Source organism: Hemicordylus capensis, chromosome 4 (assembly GCF_027244095.1).
Source record: "Hemicordylus capensis ecotype Gifberg chromosome 4, rHemCap1.1.pri, whole genome shotgun sequence".
Classification (NCBI taxonomy): Eukaryota; Metazoa; Chordata; class Lepidosauria; order Squamata; family Cordylidae; genus Hemicordylus; species Hemicordylus capensis.
This window is the reverse complement of record NC_069660.1, coordinates 111243888-111264534: the sequence shown is the minus strand read 5'-3', so window position 1 is coordinate 111264534 and position 20647 is coordinate 111243888. Positions and strand designations below refer to the sequence as shown.

The 20647-nt window shown below is 45.4% G+C and overlaps 1 protein-coding gene across 2 annotated transcripts in view; it reads right to left on the bottom strand.

The window, feature by feature from the left end:
- Positions 1–20647, bottom strand: part of MSH4 (mutS homolog 4) — a 169046-nt gene that overhangs the window by 19994 nt on the left and 128405 nt on the right. The gene's annotated exons all lie outside the window — the stretch shown is intronic.

Here is a 20647-nt window from a genome sequence, read left to right as displayed (position 1 = left end):
CCATTAAGTGCCTCCCTGCAGGATTTTTGGATATTTCTTTTCACCTGTTTCTTTTTTGAGGGGGCAGGGTCGTCCATGACTTTTTTGGGTCATTCTGCTTTTTCTGAAGATTTTTAGTGCAGCATGTTTATGCAGCTCAATGTACTTACTCCCAAGTAAAGGCAGCCCTTGTGTTCTGAGCATATTGCTGCCTTTGTGGCCTTGAGCATATGAAGTTGAGTTAGACCACTGATTCATGAAGCCCAGCACTATTGATTCTGACTTGCATCAGCTCTCCAGTGTTTGAGACAGAAATGTTCCCTTTCAGTTGCCACCTGATTTTATTTCATTGAAGATGCCAGGAACTGAATCTGGGACCTTCTGCATGCAAAGCATGTGACAGCCTCCCAAATGCTAATTTAACTGGGTGGGGTTTGGGTTTTTTTAGCATTTTGTTGCCCAGAGGTTGAAGTGGTACAGTCCGAAAGGGTCTTATAGAAACAGCTAGAATATAGATTTTCTATATGAATATATATGTTAACTGCACACAAATGGTTTTCCTCTTCAAAACTATTGCAGGCCATGCTCTTGACTCTTTCACTTAAAGAGCTTCATTTGTTTTCTCTTTATGTAAAGCTCAAGCAAAATAAGGCTTTCAACTTGAAACTGTGCAGCTTCTGGCTGGGTTGTGTCAGATAGCTTGAGCATTCCCAAAGAAAAGAAAAACCCAAGTAGGCCTGCAGGGCACAGGAGCTCTACAAAGTCAGAGTCAAGCTTCAGGAATCTGCTGTATATCATCATATTTCAAGAGCTGCCAAGTGCCCATGCATTTCAATAGGAAACATGGTCAAAGTCTTAAAGAGCAATGCCAAAACAAAAGACTACTTGGATCTCCTCCAAGACGCAAAAGTGCTCAGTGTCTTTGGTGTTTTTGTTTTGGAAGGAAGATGCTAACATCTGGACCCTTTCTGAGAGTGAGTCAAGCTCCGTAGATAAAGTACCGCATAATAAAGAGACCACAAATGTGTCTGGGGGGAAAGCAGCTGTCCTGAAATTTCTGGCAGAACCAAAATAGAGTTGTGTATTCCTGCCTAACAGGAGACTACAAAAATCCTGCCATTTGTGTAAAGGCTTAGAGTATCCTAGTTGAGAATCTCATTGCAAGTACAGCCCAGTTTCTCTTTGGGATTTGGGACACAGGCTTCATTTTTGCACTTCAAATCCTCAAATGAAATTCTGTCAGCATAATTTCTCAGTCTCCTGCAGCCATGAAGATTTGTCTGGTACAGAAGTTCATCTTCAGTTCACCATGCTGACCTCAGGGAACATATTCAATATTTCATTGTTAACTTTATTTTAGACTGGAAGCGAGGAAACTCAATTCGACAGCAGTGAGCTGAACTAGTTGCAGGAAGCCTCTATGAGGTTGTTAGACCTTCCAGGTAACCTTGAGCTTTCTGTCTCTTCCAGGGAAAATGAGTAGTCCAACATTTTTCTATGTGTGATTACGGTAGTAAAGCCTGAGAGTAGTTTTGGATGTTTCATGGAAGCAGTGACCAAGGATGTTCAAATGCAAGAATTTTCCCACTGAGATAAACCAAAGCTCTACTAACTAGCTCAGCACCCTGTCTCCAACATAACCAGACAAATGCCCCTGGGAAACTCCTAGCAAAACTGGACAGAAATAGCTACCTACGGTGGTTTATTCCATCTAGTAATCTGTGGTATATTGCCTTTGAATAGAGATGTTATTCCATTTCTGGTGGCCATAGACAGACGTGTCTTCCATGCATTTGCCTGTGAGCCGAGTCCAATTTGCACAGGTGATGTTAAGATCACTTACCATCCCCCCATTTAGTATCCAGAAATAGATGTGTTGTCCTGAACCTTTTCTACAAATGTTATCTATTGGACTTACCAGCCCCAACTACCAAGCCAAAGTATTGTTCTCAACACATTACAGTCTCTATAAGTATGAAATCAGCTCATAATTACTGTACTGTCTGCTTCAAGAAAGCACAACATTTTAGTGAATTTTGCTTTGTTTCTGTGACCAACATCCCGACTAATGAAGCATCAGTGAAGCAGTGTTGTGTTCCAGAGGTTGTGCCAGTGCACATGTGGGGAAAAGATATCCCCTTCCTTCTGCAGCTGCCTGCATCATCTGAAAATATGGGCTCATTTGGACAATATCCCAATCCTCCGTTACACTTACCTGAGGTTGGTGTTTCTCAGGTTTCTTTGTGGGAAAATCCTGCAACACGGTTCTGCTGCTGCCTTGAAACCACAGATTGAACCCTCAGTTTGAAGTTGGGTAAGTTGATGGAACTTGAGCTCTGCTGACCCCATCATACTGTCTGAATGCAGCAACCTGAAGGTTGTGCTGAAGCTCTGCCCATGAACATGCCTCCCTTCATTTCACAACCAATGGTTGCTGGGTGAGTGATGCACTTGGTGGAAGAGGAAGAGCGAGGGGGGTTCGTTCATTCATTAAAATAGTTAATATATCGCCCAATCCACAGACTCAGGGTGGTGTACAAACAAGAACTGCATCTGATTTTTATTTTATTTTTTAAATAAGGGCAAACGTCTGGTGGAAAAGAAATGTCTTCACTAAGGTTTTAAAGGCTGAAAGAGAGGAGGCAGACTGAATTGGGGGGGGGATTCCAAAGTGAAGGGGCAGCATGGGCCCTAGAACTATGGACCTCTCTGAGACCAGGGACCGAAAGAAGGACAACCTGATAAGATCTCACAGGATGGGACAGGACTGGCCAGGAGGAGTGGTCCTGAAAGTAAGCAGGTGCTAAGCCCTGAAGGGTTTTTAAGGTGAGAACCAGCACTTTGAATTGGACCCGGAAGCAAATAGGTAACTAGTGCAGCGACAGCAATAGAGGTGTCACAATATCATATCTCCTAGCGCCCATAAGTAGGCGGGCTGCTGAATTGTGGACCAACAGAAGCTTTCGGGTCATCTTCAGAGGCAACCCCAGGTAGAGCACATTACAGTAATCCAGATGAGAGATGACGAGGGCATGAGTTACTGTTGCCAGGCCTGCCGGTCGAGATAGTGCCAGAACTGGTGGATCAGCCAAAGCTGGATTGCTGGTGGAGGAAATGAAACTGCAGCACCTGTATTGTCTGCAGCATGATTCTTGCCTTCCAATGTTAATCTCAGGTAAGCCTACCCACAGCCACCTAATGGCACAGTGGGGAAGTAACTTGCCTAGGGAGCAAGAGGTTGCTGGTTCGAATCCTCACTTATATGTTTCCCAGACTATGGGAAACACCTATATCAGGCAGCAGCAATATAGGAAGATGCTGAAAGGCATCACCTCATACTGCACAGGAGATGCCAATGGCAAACCCCTCCTGTATTCTGCCAAAGAAAACCACATGGCTCTGTGGTTGCCAGAAGTCAACACTGACACGATGACGCAACTTTACTTTAAGCCTACCCACAGTTTTGTTCATTGTCTGATTTGAGCCTCTGTCTGCAATGTTCAAGGATATATTTTTGGGTAGTGCTGGCAACTTCAAAAGGAAGGGGAGATTGATGTGCATCACTACAGCCTTAGTCTGGAACACAGCACTGCTGACTGGGCAAAGAGGCACCTTTTTAATGTGGTTAAAAGTATTTAGCAGGGGAGAGTAACTGACCCTATCCACCCACAGCACAGTACCTCCAGTGACTGTTGCTGATGTCTGCCTTATGTTTCTTTTTAGAATGTGAGCCCTTTGGGGACAGGGATCCATCTATATATATAATTCACCTGGGTGTGCCAGGGAAAATGCGTCCTGGCAGCCCAGCTGATTGGCTGGGCTACGGAGGCGCCTGATTGGCTGGTGCAGCGCACCCAGGAGAATTTGACCAGTGGTGGGCCAGGCTGCGGGTGGTGACAGTGGCCGCAGGCCCGGCCCGGCCGCAGAGGTGAGGCAGCGGGCCTGGGTGAGGCGGCAGGCCCGGCCGCAGCAGCGGGACTCGGCCCAGCAGCCTGCGGGTGAGGGTGGGGTAGCCGGCTTCAAAGAGGCCGGCTGCAGAGGCTAGCAAGTGGCGGCGACAGGCCTGGCAGGCCCAGCCGCAAGGGCGGCACTCAGCCCGGTGGCAGGCCAGGCCGTGGAGGCGCTGGGCCCAGCCACGGCGGCAGCTCACGGCCAGGTGGCAGTGGAACCGGCCGCTGGGGCCAGACTCCCGTGGGAAGTTGGGGTGGGAGGGAACCGGGTGGCGGGACTTCTGTGTTCGCTGCCTGGGCGGAGGAGCAGCGACGGCTGCCGCCACGCGGTAAGTACTGTAAAATGAAATGCAGGGGGAGGGGGAGGGCAAGAGAGTGGGGGGAGGGGCAGGGGGAGGGCAAGAGTGGGGTGGGGCGGGCAAGAAGGAGAGGGAGGGGAGGACAAGAAGGAGGGGCAGGGGAGGACAAGAAGGAGCAGGCGGGGGAAGGGGAGGGCAAGAGGGAGGGGAGGGCAAGAGAGTGGGGGAGGAGAGAGGGGAAGGGCAGGAGAGAGGAGCAGGGGGAGAGGGAGCGAGGGCAAGAGAGAGTGGGGCAGGGGAGAGGGCAGGAGAGACTAGGGCAGGAGGGTGAGAGAGGGGTGGGAGGGGGAGGGAGGGCAAGAGAGAGTGGGGAGGGAGGGGGCAAGAGAGAGTGGTGAGGGAGGGGAGGGGGCAAGAGAGTGGCGAGGGGCAGAAGGGAGGGAGGGGGATACAGCCGGCCCCAACAAGAGCACAGATGGTCTGTGGGGTTGGCTAGTCTTTTTATTTATGTATGTATTATTTCTTTATGTAAACCACTTTGAAGACTTTTGTTGAGAAGCAGTATATAAATATTTGCTGCTGCTACTGTACCAGTGGTCCATTAGTCTGAATGTCAGTCACTGTATTTTAATAGGACTGTGCAGTCATATTGGACCTGAAATGCCCTCTGTCGGGCATTATCAGTCTGAGTTCAGACACAACAGCAGGGAGCCTTGCTAGGCAGAACCACCAACTTAGCTCCTAGTTCTACCATTCCTAGAAGGCCTGACAGGAGCTACTGTGCTCCCCTGCCCTCTCGTCATCCCACTCCCTTACCAGGCTCCATGTGGATTACAGGGGACAGCAGGCATGATGTCCCTTTTGCTCTTGCCTTTCTCTGAAGCTTCTGTTTTAAAATCCCGCTCCTCCGCTTTTCTCTTTAACTTATTTTAGGTAGATTGTGGAATGTGTAGTTCTTTTAAGGGATGCAGTTGGGGAAACTATGTAGATTCTTCCCAACAGTTTTCCAGTTGGATTGGTTAGGCTCTGACATTTTCCAGGATGCACAGCCCTTTTATTTAAACATCATTCTTTTTTAGAACCTCAGGAATAGCTCAATGAGATGAATAAGTCTGCATGTTATCCTAGTGGGTAAAGTGAAAAGTTTCATACCTTTAAAAGTACAAATAAAAAGGCAACTATCTATTCCCCCCACCCCCACCCCCACAGAAATGCATGAAGGATTTAATGCTTTTATATCACTATGAAGAGCTGGGATATCAGGTTCTGAGCCATTTGCTCAAAGATACCTTATGTTAGCATGATGTAGTGGCTTCTAATCTCCTTTTATTTATGGGATTGCACATTCAAAAGATGGATCACTGCTGAGGGTATGCCATCAACTGCCTTTGGTGCAAAGGAGGGCCTTCCAAAAAGCATTTGAAGCTGATGCTATAATATCAGTTACTATACTTAGCCTGAATCAGCAGCACTTTTAATCTGTTCGCAAATGGTTTCCATTAAGGGCTGTACCATGCACAAGGAATTATTTTAACTTCCTGCAGCAAAATAGAAACATATCATTCATTACATGTGGTCAGTTAATTTATGTAATTTCTTGGAAAAGATGTTGGAAATCCATCTTGTGCAAAGTCAGAAGGTAGAAGCATCTTAGCAACAAGGTGAGAGTTAAAAAACGGTTTTCATGTGTTCTCTTGGCTCTTTCAAAGTACAGCTACACAGGTGTTCACAGAGAACTCTAGTGCCCTCTTTCTGCTCTGACAAAACCTGCAGATCAACTAAACAGATGCATTATTGGTTTGTAACAAAATGTAATATTTGTGCTCGCTAGTTAGTTATTGCTACTATGATCAATCTATTGCTGTGCTATGCCTCTGTGCTTGCTCAAATATCATGGAGGTCAGTCATAGTTATAATCCTCAGCTAGAGAACATTAGGGGATTCCATTCAAAAATATTATCAAAAATATCTCAGATCTAACATGAGGATGCCAAAGAAAAGCCATAAGTAATCTGAAAGATTAAATTCCCCAAGTGTCTGATTTGGGAGGCAGAGAAAAAACGGAGTTTTGAGATTTTGCAGTTGGTAGCCATTTCAGTGGTCCCCATCGAGCAGTACAGAAGGGACACCATCTCAATTAGGAGTGCTCACAAATTCCAAATAAGAAATAAGGTTTCTGTGTTTTGGCTTGGAGCAATGGGAGGTCATCGCTTTTGAACTACAACATGAGTAGATTTCAAAATAGATTTTCCTAACTCAAAAACCATAGTATAAAGGGTATACTTTACAACAATCCTCCTTGACTAACTTCTTTGAGATCAAAGCTCTAGAATATCTATCCATATTTCCAGCTTTTCAGAACTTTTCACAAAACTATCTCATATCTTCTTCCCCTCTCCACTTAATTCTGAGGCGTCTTCCTACAAGTTCTTCTCACACACTACTACTTCCTTCTCCTAAGCCTGACTTCTGGACATGACTGCCTTTTGCTAGGCTAGATGAAAATTTGGAAATATCTTCTAATTGGGTTGAACTAATCAAACCAAAACCAAGGCCTAGTAGTAGTCCCAGGGCCTGGAGACAGTGCATTATTCTATTCTCGCAAGACAGGCTGATGTGTGTGAGCAGAATTTGCCTGCTCCTTTAACTGCCCTTGGGTGCTTTAGTTAGAGTGGAACCAATGTCAGTGTTATCTCTTCCCTCAACTAGACGCTGCCTGTGTAATCTTATGAAATTTGACATTACCTATACATTTCTAATGCTAAACTAAATGACCAATATGAGCTTGAGTGCAGGGTTATCATGGGATGATGAATTCAGACAAGTATTCTAGTGCAGTTACCTGTGGGAAAAGATTCTATAGCATGGGCATAGACTCCCCTTATTTACCAGGGATAGTTTCTATATGATAACTGGCCTTGGTAAACCCCTGTTTCTATTTTGTCCTCATTTTTGCCATTTTTGTTTTTTCCATTTTGTTGTGGACATCCTGACTCCAACATTAAACCCACAGGTGCCAATCCAGAATTATGTGGAATCCAGGCCTGTGTTTGACTCCATTTTATTAAGGAATCAATTAATGCCTGAACTCAGATGAACTGACATGACATCTGGATCTCATGACTTGCCTCTAGGACAGATAGTAATTGCTTTGTGAAGGTATGGGTAATCTAGCATTGTTTCTCAATGTTTGTGAAATGGGTAATCAAGAGACTCAACGGCCAGGATTGCTTTCCTGTCTCACACATATCCAAAATGCTATCACTGTAGAATGCCTTTACAGATGCATGGCATTAAGATTTACACACACTAGCAATTTGGATATGTTGGTGCCCAGCTCATTCATATTGGATCAGAACTCAAAGTCCAGCAGGCCAGGCTGAGTTCTGTATTTTTGCCAGTACCACTGAACTCCTTGCAACAGGAGTTCAAATGGAGTAAAATGATTAAAACTCCTAAAATTTGCCTGAACTTGCTCTCAGGTAATGTCTCTGGGAAGCTAGGAGCTGAGCTCGCATTTTCTCTTACAGAAAGCTTATACAGAACTGAACTCACCAGACAGAGAGCATCAAGCTTTGCCTAACCAGCAGATATTTGCTCAAGAGCGATCCCAGAGTTGGCTGTTCAAGCCATGGGGCTAGAGCAGGAATTCTATCCATGGACAGGGACCATCTGTGACCTCTGCTGTGAGTGAGAAGTCAAGACTACCCAGCTATGGTACTGTCTCTCTCTGCCTTGCTCTGAGCATCTACCACTAGCCTGCTTGACACCTGCATCGCTCCCAAGCCCCAGCAACGAACAAGTCCTTTGAAGCCTTCTACGTGAACCTGTTGAGATGCCTATTCAACACACAGCTCAGCCTGATCCCCCCCCTTCTTTCCTCCCTACTAATCACTGCCATCCCTTTCCTAAGCCCTCCCTTTTCTTCTTTCTCTGTTTCTCTCTAAATGTTTTATTAGGATTTGATAAGACAGCTGTAATTATTGATTGCACACACATGTGATAGCCAGGCACATTGCACTACACCTTGAATCAGAAACATGTTTAATTTGGATGACCCGTTTGAATTTAATCCTGATGAGCAACTTTCTATAATAAAGCCCACTGAATTATTTGGGAGTGTTTTGGTCTTCTTTCTGCTTTTGTGCCCAGACTGTATATTCATTCATTCAATATATATATATGTATATGTATATGAATATGAATATGTATATTCATTCATTCATTCAAAATTCATTCATTCGATTTTTATACCGCCCTTCCAAAGTTGGTTCAGGGTGGTTTACACAGAGAAATAACAAACAAATAAACAAACAAATAAGATGGAACCCTGTCCCCAAAGGGCTCACAATCTAAAAAGAAATATAAGATAAACACCAGCAACAGTCACTGGAGGTACTGTGCTGGGGGTGGATAGGGCCAGTTACTCTCCCCCTGCTAAATAAAGAGAATCGCCACGTTTAAAAGGTGCCTCTTTGCCCAGTTAGCAGGGGTTGGCATGGTCACTGTATAAATCAGCAGATCTTTGTCACTATATAGTGACATGGTCACTTTATAAAGAACTGGTCACTTTGTGACACTGGTGAAACAAGCCTAATTTCATATGCTAGCTCTGGAGCATATCTAGTGTACAAATCAGGATTGCCTCACAACAATTTGGCTAAAACTACATGAGTGCTAGAAGTATCAATCTTCATGGTCCAGCTTCCGCCCCCAGGTCTTTCCCCAAGTCAATACAAGCTTAAGGAAGGGGTGGGTTAAAATGATGGGAAAATATCAATATTATTTAAAAGTTGAAGGGGGTTGAAGAAAGAGCATCCAACCAAAATAAATGAAATGTAACTTCTTCCCCTTCCTTGTTCCCACTCTTAAAGAATAAAGCTCAGAATTTTATAAGTGCTTATTTGGGGGGTGGGAATTGTAGATCCATTAACATGCTTAGACTGCATTCTAAAATGAGGCTGGAGAGATGTTTGCTGGCACAGGTGGTCCCTATACAAATATATGCATATATGTATACAATAGAGAATGCTTTCCCAGCCAAAAGGCCGAGAAGCGATTGATCTTAGCAAAAAGGTTGAGAAGCAATACGCTTCTGTATATGCATATAAAGTAAAGTGTGCCGTCGAGTTGGTGTCAACTCCTGGAGACCACAGAGCCCTGTGGTTGTCTTTAGTAGAATACAGGATGGGTTTACCATTGCCATCTCCTGCGCAGTATGAGTTAGGGAGGTGCTTCACACAATTGGTGTGAAGTGCTGGGAGGGTCAGTGCAGGGAGAGCAGGCTTAGCCTGCTCTCCCCGCACATGAGCAGTCGCTCATTGCTGGGCAGCTGGTTTGGCCGCCCAGATGAGAGGCTGCTCTTGCCAGGTGCTCCCATGGTCGGGTGCTTCATCAGGACCTCCGGGGATCAGGGGAAGGGGAGCGCCACCATGCAGCGCACCAACCCCCCTAACCCCAGGAAGGTACCACACAAGTGCACGGTGTCTTCCTGGGGTCTCCCCTCCCCTCTCTTCCCCTCCCCAAGAGTGCCAGCCACGGCAGCTGACACATGATTAAAAAAATGAGGTTAACGGAGTGCTCACTGCGTTAACCTTGTATAAGAGGAGGGGTTGTTAGGCAGGCTAGCCACCAGGGAACCACCAGCCTCGCCTGTGGGCCCCGCGGTTCCTACGATTGATCAAAACCGAGCTGGCTTCCGGTAGCCCAGTTTTGATCAGTCGTGTGAATAGCTTTGATGCCTTTCAGCATCTTCCTGTATTGCTGCTGCCCTACAGAGGTGTTTCCCATATTCTGGGGAACATACTAGCGGGGATTCGAATCAGCAACGTCTGGTTTGCTAATCAAGTCATTACCCCACTGCGCCACATATGTATATATACATATGAAGCTTAGTCCAATATGTTTGGATATAAACATTATTTTAGTAGCTCTGTTACTTAGCTCTTTCCATACTTGCTAAAATGTCATGAAGAATTACGCTATGAATGATTTTCTGTTTAGTGCCATAACCATTACAATATATTGCAAAGTCTTGATTAGACGCGACTCTAAGTCCCAGCATGTGACATGAATTAATAACTATCTGGCCACTAGTGATTACAGCTCTATTAAAGCAACATTGTAAGTAAGCAGCAGCTTGAAGTCAGCCACAGTACCTGAGTTCATTATTACAAGAAATCAGCCTTGTTTCTAGTGTCATTTGCAAGGAAGGGTAGCAGTGCACTATACATTCCTTTTGTTTATTCAAGGAAATATCTTCCAAATAACAAAATGTAATGAACTGCTTCTATTGCAGATACATAGCTCTTTATGGAAAAAGGAAAAGGCTTTTTCAAGCCTTTTTCAAAAAGTTGGGATGCTTCCCTATTCTTAGCCAAATGTTTATTGCCCAAGCCATATAGCAGGTTCACGGCAGAGTTGGGATAAACACAAGTATTGCTGATAGTCTCTGACTGCAGGGTCACTACTGTCATGTAGAAGCTGCTTCCACTGAAGACATACAGTGGAATCTTTAGACATACTGGCAGGAATCTTTACCTAAAAGAGGCTGCCACATTAGCCCTGAGAACTGAGAAAACACAATTGAGAATATCATATTTCTCTGAAACCTGGCACACACAATTATTCACTGTCATTTTCAAGATGAACTCTGATTTCTATTTCAACTGCCTTAGAAAAATGATTCTGTAAAAAAGAAAAGGGGAAAAAAGAGCTAAGACCTGTTTGGTGCTTTCTGAGTTTGAGGGGAAAGGGTAGAAGAATCTCCAAGTAATGAACATAAGGATGAGCTGGCCAGTAAAATGCAACTGATTGAGAGCAATGATTTACAGACCCTGCATAAAACTGAGGGTCTACAAGAGCCAGCTGTAGTTTGAGTGGTCAACCTTTAGATTTTAAAGCTGCTTTTATAATTGAACACGTTACAATCTTAAACTTTGCATAATGTGTCTTAAACTTCTTTGATCAAGAAACACTGCGGTATAATATCCCTCCTCCCAGCTGATACTCTACTACATTGCCTCCTTCAACATTTCTCAAGTATTTTTTTCTTTTTCCTTAGCAGCAATTGAGGCTATTCACACACACGTGCAAAACCGGGCTAAGGGACCACACACCGGTTTTACATGCACTTGTGAACCACCGGGATCGAGCCCAATCCTGGCAGCACCATGGCAGCAAACTCGCCTATGAAGCCTCCTTTAAAATGAGGTTAAGGGAGTGAGTGCTCCCTTAACCTTGTTTTTGTGATCATCTGTCAGCTGCGGTTGCAAGCAGCTGTGGCTAGCAGACTTAGGGAGGAGTGTGGGGATCCCCATAATGCACCACATACTTGCACAGTGAATTATTGGAGCTCCGGGGATGGGGTGATGTGGGGGCAATGTGGGGCAACATGTCCTGGCACCCCGACCCTTGGAGCAAGTGGCAGGAGCCAGTGATCATCTGGGTGGGCAAACTGCCCGCCCAGAGGCAAGGACTTGCTCATCTGTGGGGGAGGTAAGCTTTTGGAGGCTCCCTCCCCTCACCCTGTTAGAGCCATTTCTCTGCTCAAGAGAAAGGGCTCTGTGTGTTGTATCAGCCAGAGCTGCTAAACATGTGCCAGGCAGCCCGGGCGGTATTGCTCGAGTGTGTCATTGAACAAAAACTTAAAATAACTGTGTGTCCACAGTTGTGCAGTGCTACATCCATTGTTTCCGATGGAAGCAGCACTGTGCAACTGTGGGTGTGCACTTTTTAAAGTAGTCATATAAAACCACCAGGGCTGCCTGGCATGTGCACAGCTGAGCCATTTGATGGGAGATGATGGCATTGCATTGCGCTTCATGTCAGTCATTGTGTTTTGTTTTTTTAAATTCTTCATACTTAAAATGTTTTTATGGCCCATAAGGGTACTAATCTAGGTGTCTTAATGCAGACCTGACAATCTGTGCCTCTTCAAGCCAACAGCTCACTAGCCATGTATGGTGGCTCACCAAGAACTTCACAAACCTCCTCCCCCGCCCCTTCCTGCTTGAGACTACAAAAACAGGTAGGTAGTCAAGCAATTGATAGCCCAGCAGCTATGAATTGTGACCAATGGTATGCATGAACAAGTTTGGAATGTACCCACTGAGCCACTATTCCATGAATAATACAGTAAATGCTCATGCTGCCAGGAACCAGAAAGAAGGCAGGAATGATTTTGCTGTTCTTTCTTCAAAAACACCAGCATATTAGTGAAACTAGCCAGATGCATTAAAAGCGACTGACCTCTCTCTTGCTCTGCATAATAAAAACTCTGCCAATTAAGAACCAGGTATCAAACTCAGTGCTTTAATGTAGTCTGGCAATTCTTTGGCCCCATCTGTAGTTTCTGTCGAAAGGCCTTTGAAAAACCTCAATAATTCCAAATTCCCTCAAATGTTTCTGTCAAAAAAATGTGCATGGCATACAACGTTTATTCGACCCTCCCGGCATTTCCCTTTTACTTGTCTTACCCGTTCATCTGTACAGCTCCAGGTGCATGTCACACTCTGTGGAAGGCCATGAAGGAGACCAGTGACAGGCAGACAAGCAGTATTCGGCTGCAGGATGTAGCTCTGGGCCTTATTAATGAAAAACATCTGGTGTACAGGGATAGTAGAGAACAGGTTGGATTTTATATATTAGCTTGTTGCAAATTGCCAGCTCAGTGCAACAAATAGAGTCAATCAAATACCCTGTCCCTAGGAATTTCTGGCACACAGATAGGTAATGGATATTTAATGTTTAGGAGCTACAAAGCATGGAACTAAATAATATGGTCCTATGGAGAACCATTTTATGTTTGTTGTTTCTCTTGTGCGTGCATGTGTGTGCAGACAGGCTTTATCTTATATGGAATGTGGGGTTGCTAACATAATTATGTATGGAGAGCTGCATGTCTTTAAAACAAAGATTTCCGCACCACCACCAAAGCATTTATATTATATTTTTGCAATATGTAGACATCAAACAAATAAGAAATATTAACATGTTGAGAGTCTTTGTTTATTGTACAAATGGTGCTTCAAATCAATTGCTTGAAAGGATCCAAATGAACTGCTCTGCAAACAGGACACAGCTTTGCTCATGGAGGTAAAGGTAAAGTGTGCTGTTGAGTCGGTGTTGACTCCTGGTGACCACAGAGCCCTGTGGTTGTCTTTGGTAGAATACAGGAGGGGTTTACCATTGCCATCTCCCACACAGTATGAAATGATGAGGAGATTCTCACAATCCACTAAAAGCAGGCTAAGGGAGCCTAGCCTGCTTTAAGTGGATTGTGTGCTGCCACGGGAGCCACATGGCTCCCGGCAGCAAACTCCACTAATTCCCCCTCCCCTTAGCTGAGGTTAGCATAGTGAGCGCTCCGCTAATTGCGGCTTTCGGATTGTGTGTTGCCACAGTGCGGCTCCACGGCGCAGCAACTCACGAGTAGACCCCCGACCAGGAGGCTAAAAAGCAGCCTCCCGGCTCGTGGATCTCTCCAGCATGCCCTGCGCGCTCAGGCAGGGCATGCTGGAACTACTGGGGGCCGTGTGGCCCCTAAACTCCCAAGCCCCTGCCGGCTCTGTGACAGCCGACAGTCGTGTGGGTGGCCGCAGCGGCCGCCCAGGCAGGGCTTGCTGCTTGTCTGGGGGGGGAGTGGGCTTAGCCCACTCTCCCCGCAAACCCTCTGGAGGTGGGTCTTATTGATCGTGAGTCCCGCCTCAATGTCTTTCAGCATCTTCCTATATTGCTGCTGGCTGAAATAGGTGTTTCCCATAGTCTGGGAAACGTACCAGCGGGGATTCGAACCGGCAACCTCTGGCTTGCTAGTCAAGTCATTTCTCTGCTGCGCAATCAGGTGAGTCACTAATTCCTTTCAACTTCAGATCTACATAACCTTCCAAAAGTGGTTCTGGGGAATAATTTGACCCTCTTCAGTTTTCTGGGGACATAGATGGGGGTGCAGGTGGGAGGGGAAATTAATTATCTCTCCCACTGCATGAGCAGAAGTATACTCTATGAACTGAACAGGATCTCTGGATTCAAGCCAATATTTCCAGACTTCTTACAAGTACAACCTTTGTAACAACATATTTTAACAAAGTGTGTGCGTGTCTGTGTGTGTGTCTGTCTATCTATCTATCTATCTATCTATCTATCTATCTATCTATCTATCTATCTATCATTTACATTTTCTACAATGGGATTGTTTCAGTGGAGTTATTTCCAAGTAAGTGTACTTAGAACTGTAGCAGTTAAGAAATTAGTAACTCCTCTCCTGTAGAAATGCAGTGGGTGATTTCCTCTTAGAACAAGTAATTCTGGCCTCTGAACCAGGTCAGTGGTTAGATCACTCAATCACTTCCCATGCAGAGACATGGCATAATTACCTGTCCACAGAAAGAAGGCTGATTTGAAGGAGTCTCAAAGGAGTAATCAATTAATTGGTGGCACAGTAGTAGTTCTTGGAAATCACCACAAATGAGTTATAATGATTAACAGAGTGGGACATTGTTATACTGCCTGATATGTACATCTCTAAGGTGGTATACAAAATGTAAAACAATATAAAATGTAAGAACAGATTAAAAACCCATGAAACACAATTAAAACACTCATAAAACAAGTTGTTAAAACAAATTATTTAAAATTAATTTCAGTTAAAAGCCTCAAGAACAGGTGCTTCTTGAGGGTCATAATAATGCCTTAATAGTCCTAGGTTAGTTCACTTTAGTAAGTGAACTAACTAGTAAGTATCCAAAACATTCCATGATTTTTCAGATTTTACAAAAATGTTAAATATGGTTATATCTGTAGATCCTTTTCTGTGAATGCTTTTGATCCTATTTTACATCTGGAAGGCTATTTTACAGCCCTGGAAGATGCTTGAAGGTCAAAGACATTAACATTTGATTATTATTTCTTCTGACAATCCTGTTACTTGAACATATTAAAAAAACGCAAGTGGGGCAGTCCATTTTTCATTGTTTGGTGACCTTGCAAAATTTTTATATTGAACATATTCTCTGTCAAAAGTAACATATTCCTTTGGTATCAGGAGATGGTACTGAAATTGTTTGTCCCTTGGATAATTCTATCCTTGTAATCTGAGCATTGGATAGCATTTATCAAGGCAATTTTCTTTTGAAGAGATAAACTCAATTCTAGGCAATAAGAGAAAGGTGAAAAAAATTGTATGTTCAGAAGAGGTCAAATTGTCAAATTCCATACAGCACCCAGTCTTTTTATGGGTCATAGCTAGTTATAGCTACATATTTCTATCCACAGTTATATAGTGGTAGATCTGCTCTGTTACAATTTCCTTTGACTCTTTTTTAGCCATATCTGAATTTTGGGGTAGATTTCCACCCCCAGCTGTGTAAGGTACATAAGCAAGTAAACTACTGCACTCCCAGCTATGCTCTCATTATCAAACTCTTACCTACACCTTGATATACAATATATCCACAAGTATGGCCCCTCACCAGTTATGATTTTTATGTTACTAATAAAAATATGGCACAGAGCAGAAAACCATCCCAAAATGAATGGACTCCCTATGATAAGGTGGTCTCTATCCCATTCCCATTAGGGGTGTGCAGAACCAGTTCGGTTCTAACCAGGTTCTACTATAATGGCCTGGCTTGACTGGTTTGGGTTTGAACCAGACCAGCCTCTGAAAAGAAGGGGCTGGGCCAAGTTCTCTTTATTTAGCAGGGGGAGAGTAACTGGCCCTATCCAGCCCCAGCACAGTGTTTCCAGTGACTGTCGCTGGTGTCTATCTTATCTTTCTTTTTAGATTGTGAGCCCTTCGGGGACAGGGATCCATCTTATTTGTTTGTTTGTTTGTTTGTTATTTCTCTATGTAAACCACTTTGGAAACTTTTGTTGAAAAGCGGTATATAAATATTTGTTGTTGTTGTTCTGACTGGTTTTCAACCATTGTCTTCTGATTGGCTAGTAACCACCTTTCTCCTGGTTGGCTTGCTGTCATTAAAATGTTTGTGTTGTCAGGGCAACTCTGCCCCCATTGCCTGGGGGCAGGGGGAGGGACAAGTAGGGGGAGATTAAAAAAAGGAGGGAGTTTCAAAAATGTATTCCTCTGGCTTCTGAGGAAGAACTATAGCTGTACTGCTGCTGCTCTTGCTACCTTGGACTGTAGACTTACTGCTGCTGTGGACCCTCCCCCCAACATCTTCTTCTCTGGGCCCTGACCTACTCTGCTGCTCCTGCTGACCCTGCCTGTTGACCCCTTCGGACCTCTGACCCCTGGAATACATCTGCCTTTTTCTTTGGATTACCCTACCCTATTGGATTATCACTAGTCCTTTTTTTTTAAGTACCCTCTTTCCTGTAGATTGCCTTCCTCATTGTTGCATTGGATTGGTGAGACATCCCCCCCACCGCATTTTGTATTCCCCCCCCCCCCCGGTTGGTTAACTTTGTAATTTGGTTTGCTTAAGTTTAGAATTTGGGAGGGTTTGTGCTTTTGTTTTTGTGTGGTTAGGTTTGGAGTTCTATTAATTGCTTTTTAAAGTGCTGTTTTCCAAGTCTTGTTAATTGGTTTAAGGTTTAGTTTTGGGTTAAATAGTGATTTGGGGGTAGTTTTGGTTCAGTTTTGGTTGGTTTTTTGTGCTTTGTATAGTTTAGGGTTCAATCTTGGTTGGTTTTTGTGTGTGCTTTTGGTGGTGCTTTGGTGTTTAGTTGGTTTATTTTTAAATAGGGCCTAATTTGGTAGAAGGGATGTCTAGGAGCGTTTAGGGCAGGGCTAGGAGTAGGGTTGTGGGCAGAGGGAGGGTTGATGCTGATTCGGGGTGAGGGCAGTGAGAAGGGCCTACTCCTCAAGTCCCCCAGAGGTCATTGTGTGCAGGCTCAGGTTTCCAGTAAGCTGAGGTGGAAGTAATAGGGGGGAACTCTGTCAGGGAAGAAAGGCAGGTTTCTTACCTATAACCATAGTTCTTCGAGTAGTCTTCTGTGCATTCACACTCCCACCCAGCCTCCCATCGAATGGCAGCTCTTTGATGCAGGTATGCACTTCCTGTGAAAGCAATGTTGCCCGAAGCCACGCATGCCTTCTAAGAGACACAGCTGTTGCCATGGTGTGGGCCCCCGGATCAGCACAATGTCTTACGGAGTGGAGTTGCTGTTTAGCCACCCGAGCACCCTCCTGGAGGAAGGTGGTAGCTGCTTCCCATCCGTCCCGTTGAAGCTGACTTAGAAATGGGGCCAATTTTTCAAAGATGAAGTTCTGGTACCTAGCCCACTACGCCTGGTGATTGCCACCCTCAGGAGAAGGCTGGAGGCAGAATAGACCTGCTTTCCCAGCGCATCAAGCTTTTTGCTCTCCTTATCGGAATGGGGCAAAAGTAGTCGTTGCTTTGATTTTGATTGCGCAGACTCAACCACCACGGAATTCGGGACAGGGTGTCTAGTGAGGTAGTGGTTGTCTGATGGACCCTGTACATAACCTCCAATTTCTTAGAGCTGAGAGGCACCAACACCGGTTTCTCCCAAGCAGATTTTATAATTTGGGCAATCATTGGTATCATGGGGAGTGCGACCAGCCCCGTGGTTTGAGGTTGAATCAATTCGAAGATAGAGTGCTCGATACAAGAGTTGGGATCTGAGGTATCCAACTCAAAAGAAGTGGCCGTACGAAGCAAACGTTCAGCTTAGTTCTTGAGTTCTGCTGAGGTAGTGCAGTCAGCCTGATCCGCCCCCATATTAACTTCCTCACTGTCCACTGGCTTGCCCTCCAAGACAGCCAGCACATCCAGGGGTTGCCGATCAGTACCAATAGGAGGTCCCGCATTTGGACTGGTTGGTCTCGACGGTGGTAGTGGTGTGGGCAAGGTCTCGGGAGCTGCTGGCAATGATGGATCCAGCCCGAGGTTCGAAGCTATTGGGGAGCTGTGTGGTTTTGCAGGATTCTTCTTCTCTTTAGGCTAAGCGGCGATTCTGTTCTAGAACCCAAGTGGGAGCGGGACCTTCTCTCGGCTCCACACCACTTGCAGAATGTGTAGTCCCCTGGGAAGGGTTCTGGGTAAGGCTGTAGCGTGAGGGATAATGGTCCTCCTCATCACTGTAATATTTGTATACCCAATGAGGCAACTGCCTGTCTAACGGGTATCCCGATTCCAAGGAGGGCACACTCCATACAAGATACGGTGACGTTTCCCATTTCCAGGCAGGAGGGGTCGGCGGGGACGAGTCCTCCGATGAGTCAGTGGAGGAGTTGGGTGGATGGGGGCTCGCCTGGTCTTCTGAAGAAGAGTCCGGTGGCGCTAAAGGCATGGATGGACTGACGGTTGGACCGGGCGTTTGGATCCAGAGGAGCTGTCTTCCTGAGATTGCAGAGGTGACAAGTAAATAGGGCTCAGTACGGGGGACTGGGGCACGTGCTTCTCTTTCCTTTTCCGCTTTCATAGACCTGGTACCCGGCTCACTCTCCGCACTCTCCTCGTTGGGCTCAGCCAGCCGCTTCTGCTTCTTTTTCTTTAGTAGCAGATTGAGAGCTCCGGTCCCAAGTGCCGAAGTTGAGCATTGTACAACAACCTTTCCTAGCCTCTGTCTCAGTGGGCTGCCTCGGTACCAATACTGGTACCAAGTGGGCAGAGGACGTAGCAAGAGAGCCCGATGACGTTGCAAGAGAGCTCTGAGCATCGTGGAGCGTTGCCGGGGTTGAGGGGAATACCGGGCCCAATGGAGCTCGCAGGAGCTTGCCCTGCACAGGCGTGGCCTCGGAAGCCGATGCTGCTGCCCCCGACATAGTGTGTTCCATATCAGAAAGCGGAGGCCAGGTCTGTAAAATGACCACTTCTTCGGCCAGAGTCTGTGTGCCATATAGCACTTGGCATCAAGGAGGGATGCACTTGGAGGAATGCACTTGGCATCAAGGCGGCTAGGGTGAGGGAACATAGGGGGCTCCTCCCTGCAGGGGCTGCTCTTAGACGTGTGCACAAAAGCAATTTCAGCCTGTTTGTGGGGCATTCTGGCCCTTTGTCTGGTGGCAGAGGCCATTTTGGAGGCTGCCGTGCATGCGCTCTGGCCATTTGCGTGGCCTGGGTCATAACCCTTGGGTTTGGCTCAACCTTGAGCCGGAGCAGTTTGATGGTGAACTGGCTCGACTTTGAGCCAGTTTGCACATCCCTAGATGCACTTATGGAGAAGTAATGCAAAAAAGCAGCCTATTTCCACCACAGATAGAAGGGTAGATGGATGCTCAGGGAGAGGCAGCAAGTGCCCTTTGGCACTTCCATGCAGCCAGCACTCCTACCCATTCAATTCCAACCTATGGTTCAAACGGGAGGCATTGATGCCTTGCCAAGGGTATGGGAGATGCCACCCATGCCCTGCACTGGTGCTGAGCAGTGTTCTGCAGTACCTGCAGGAGCCAGTGATGATGAACTCAGAGATGGATCTCGCCCAGTTTGGGGCAATGTGTCACCAAGTCTGGGCTTGGCAGAAGTTGCTGCCTGTGATAATTGAGTCATGGAGCGTCCTTTCAGCTGAAATGCTGAGAAGTGAGATGCTGAAGTATAGATCCTCATCAGTGTAGGTTTCGTTATCTATTTTGCTTAGATAGCAACTCACAATCTCAGTGAGTTGTGCAGTGAGTTGTAGCATGGTGCAACAAGGTACCATGCTTGTTGTGTGTGTGTGTGTGGAGGGGTATTGCTGCACTCTCCTGAAGTGAAAAATTAAATTATTGTGCATTCCATCATCTGGAACAGTTGGGGAGCATCCAGTTTAACCAATGGGACTAACTGGGAATAGGAAGTTCTACTAGTGTTTTAAAAAAAATTACTCCCAGTTAAATTTAAGTATGTGCACACATGCACACACACACAGAGACATGTGCATGCGTGTGCACACATGCACAGACAACAAACAAACATGCAATAAGTAAACTAATAATTTCTTTGAACCGACTTTTAGGGGGAAAGCTCACAATCAGTTTTCAGGTCATAAAGAACCTGTTTTTTAGGCATGGGTTTTCAAAGCAAGCAAAATAGTAACTTTTCTGAGCAATAAAATAAAATAAATCAGAGCACAAATATTGCACAGTGAGGCTGTCATGTCAGCTGCCTTTGAGGACAAGAAAGCAGAAAGTTAAACCTCTCTCACACACATATGCGTGCACGCGCGCGCACACACACACACACACACATCCATTAGGTCGGACCTTTGTGCACATTTTAATATTTCTATATGAAAATTCCCAACTGAATTTAGAATTGCGTGCAAGGGAATGCTATGCATGAAGTACCTGTGGATAGTTCTTTTGAACCTGGAGCTGTGACATGGTACAAACAGTTGTATTGGATCAGTTGTATTGATTTCCTTAGTTATATTCTTATGGTTGGAGTTAAGTCCTTTCACAGCCCCCAAAAGATGATCAGCAATGTCAAAGCTGAGAGTGTCAAATAATCT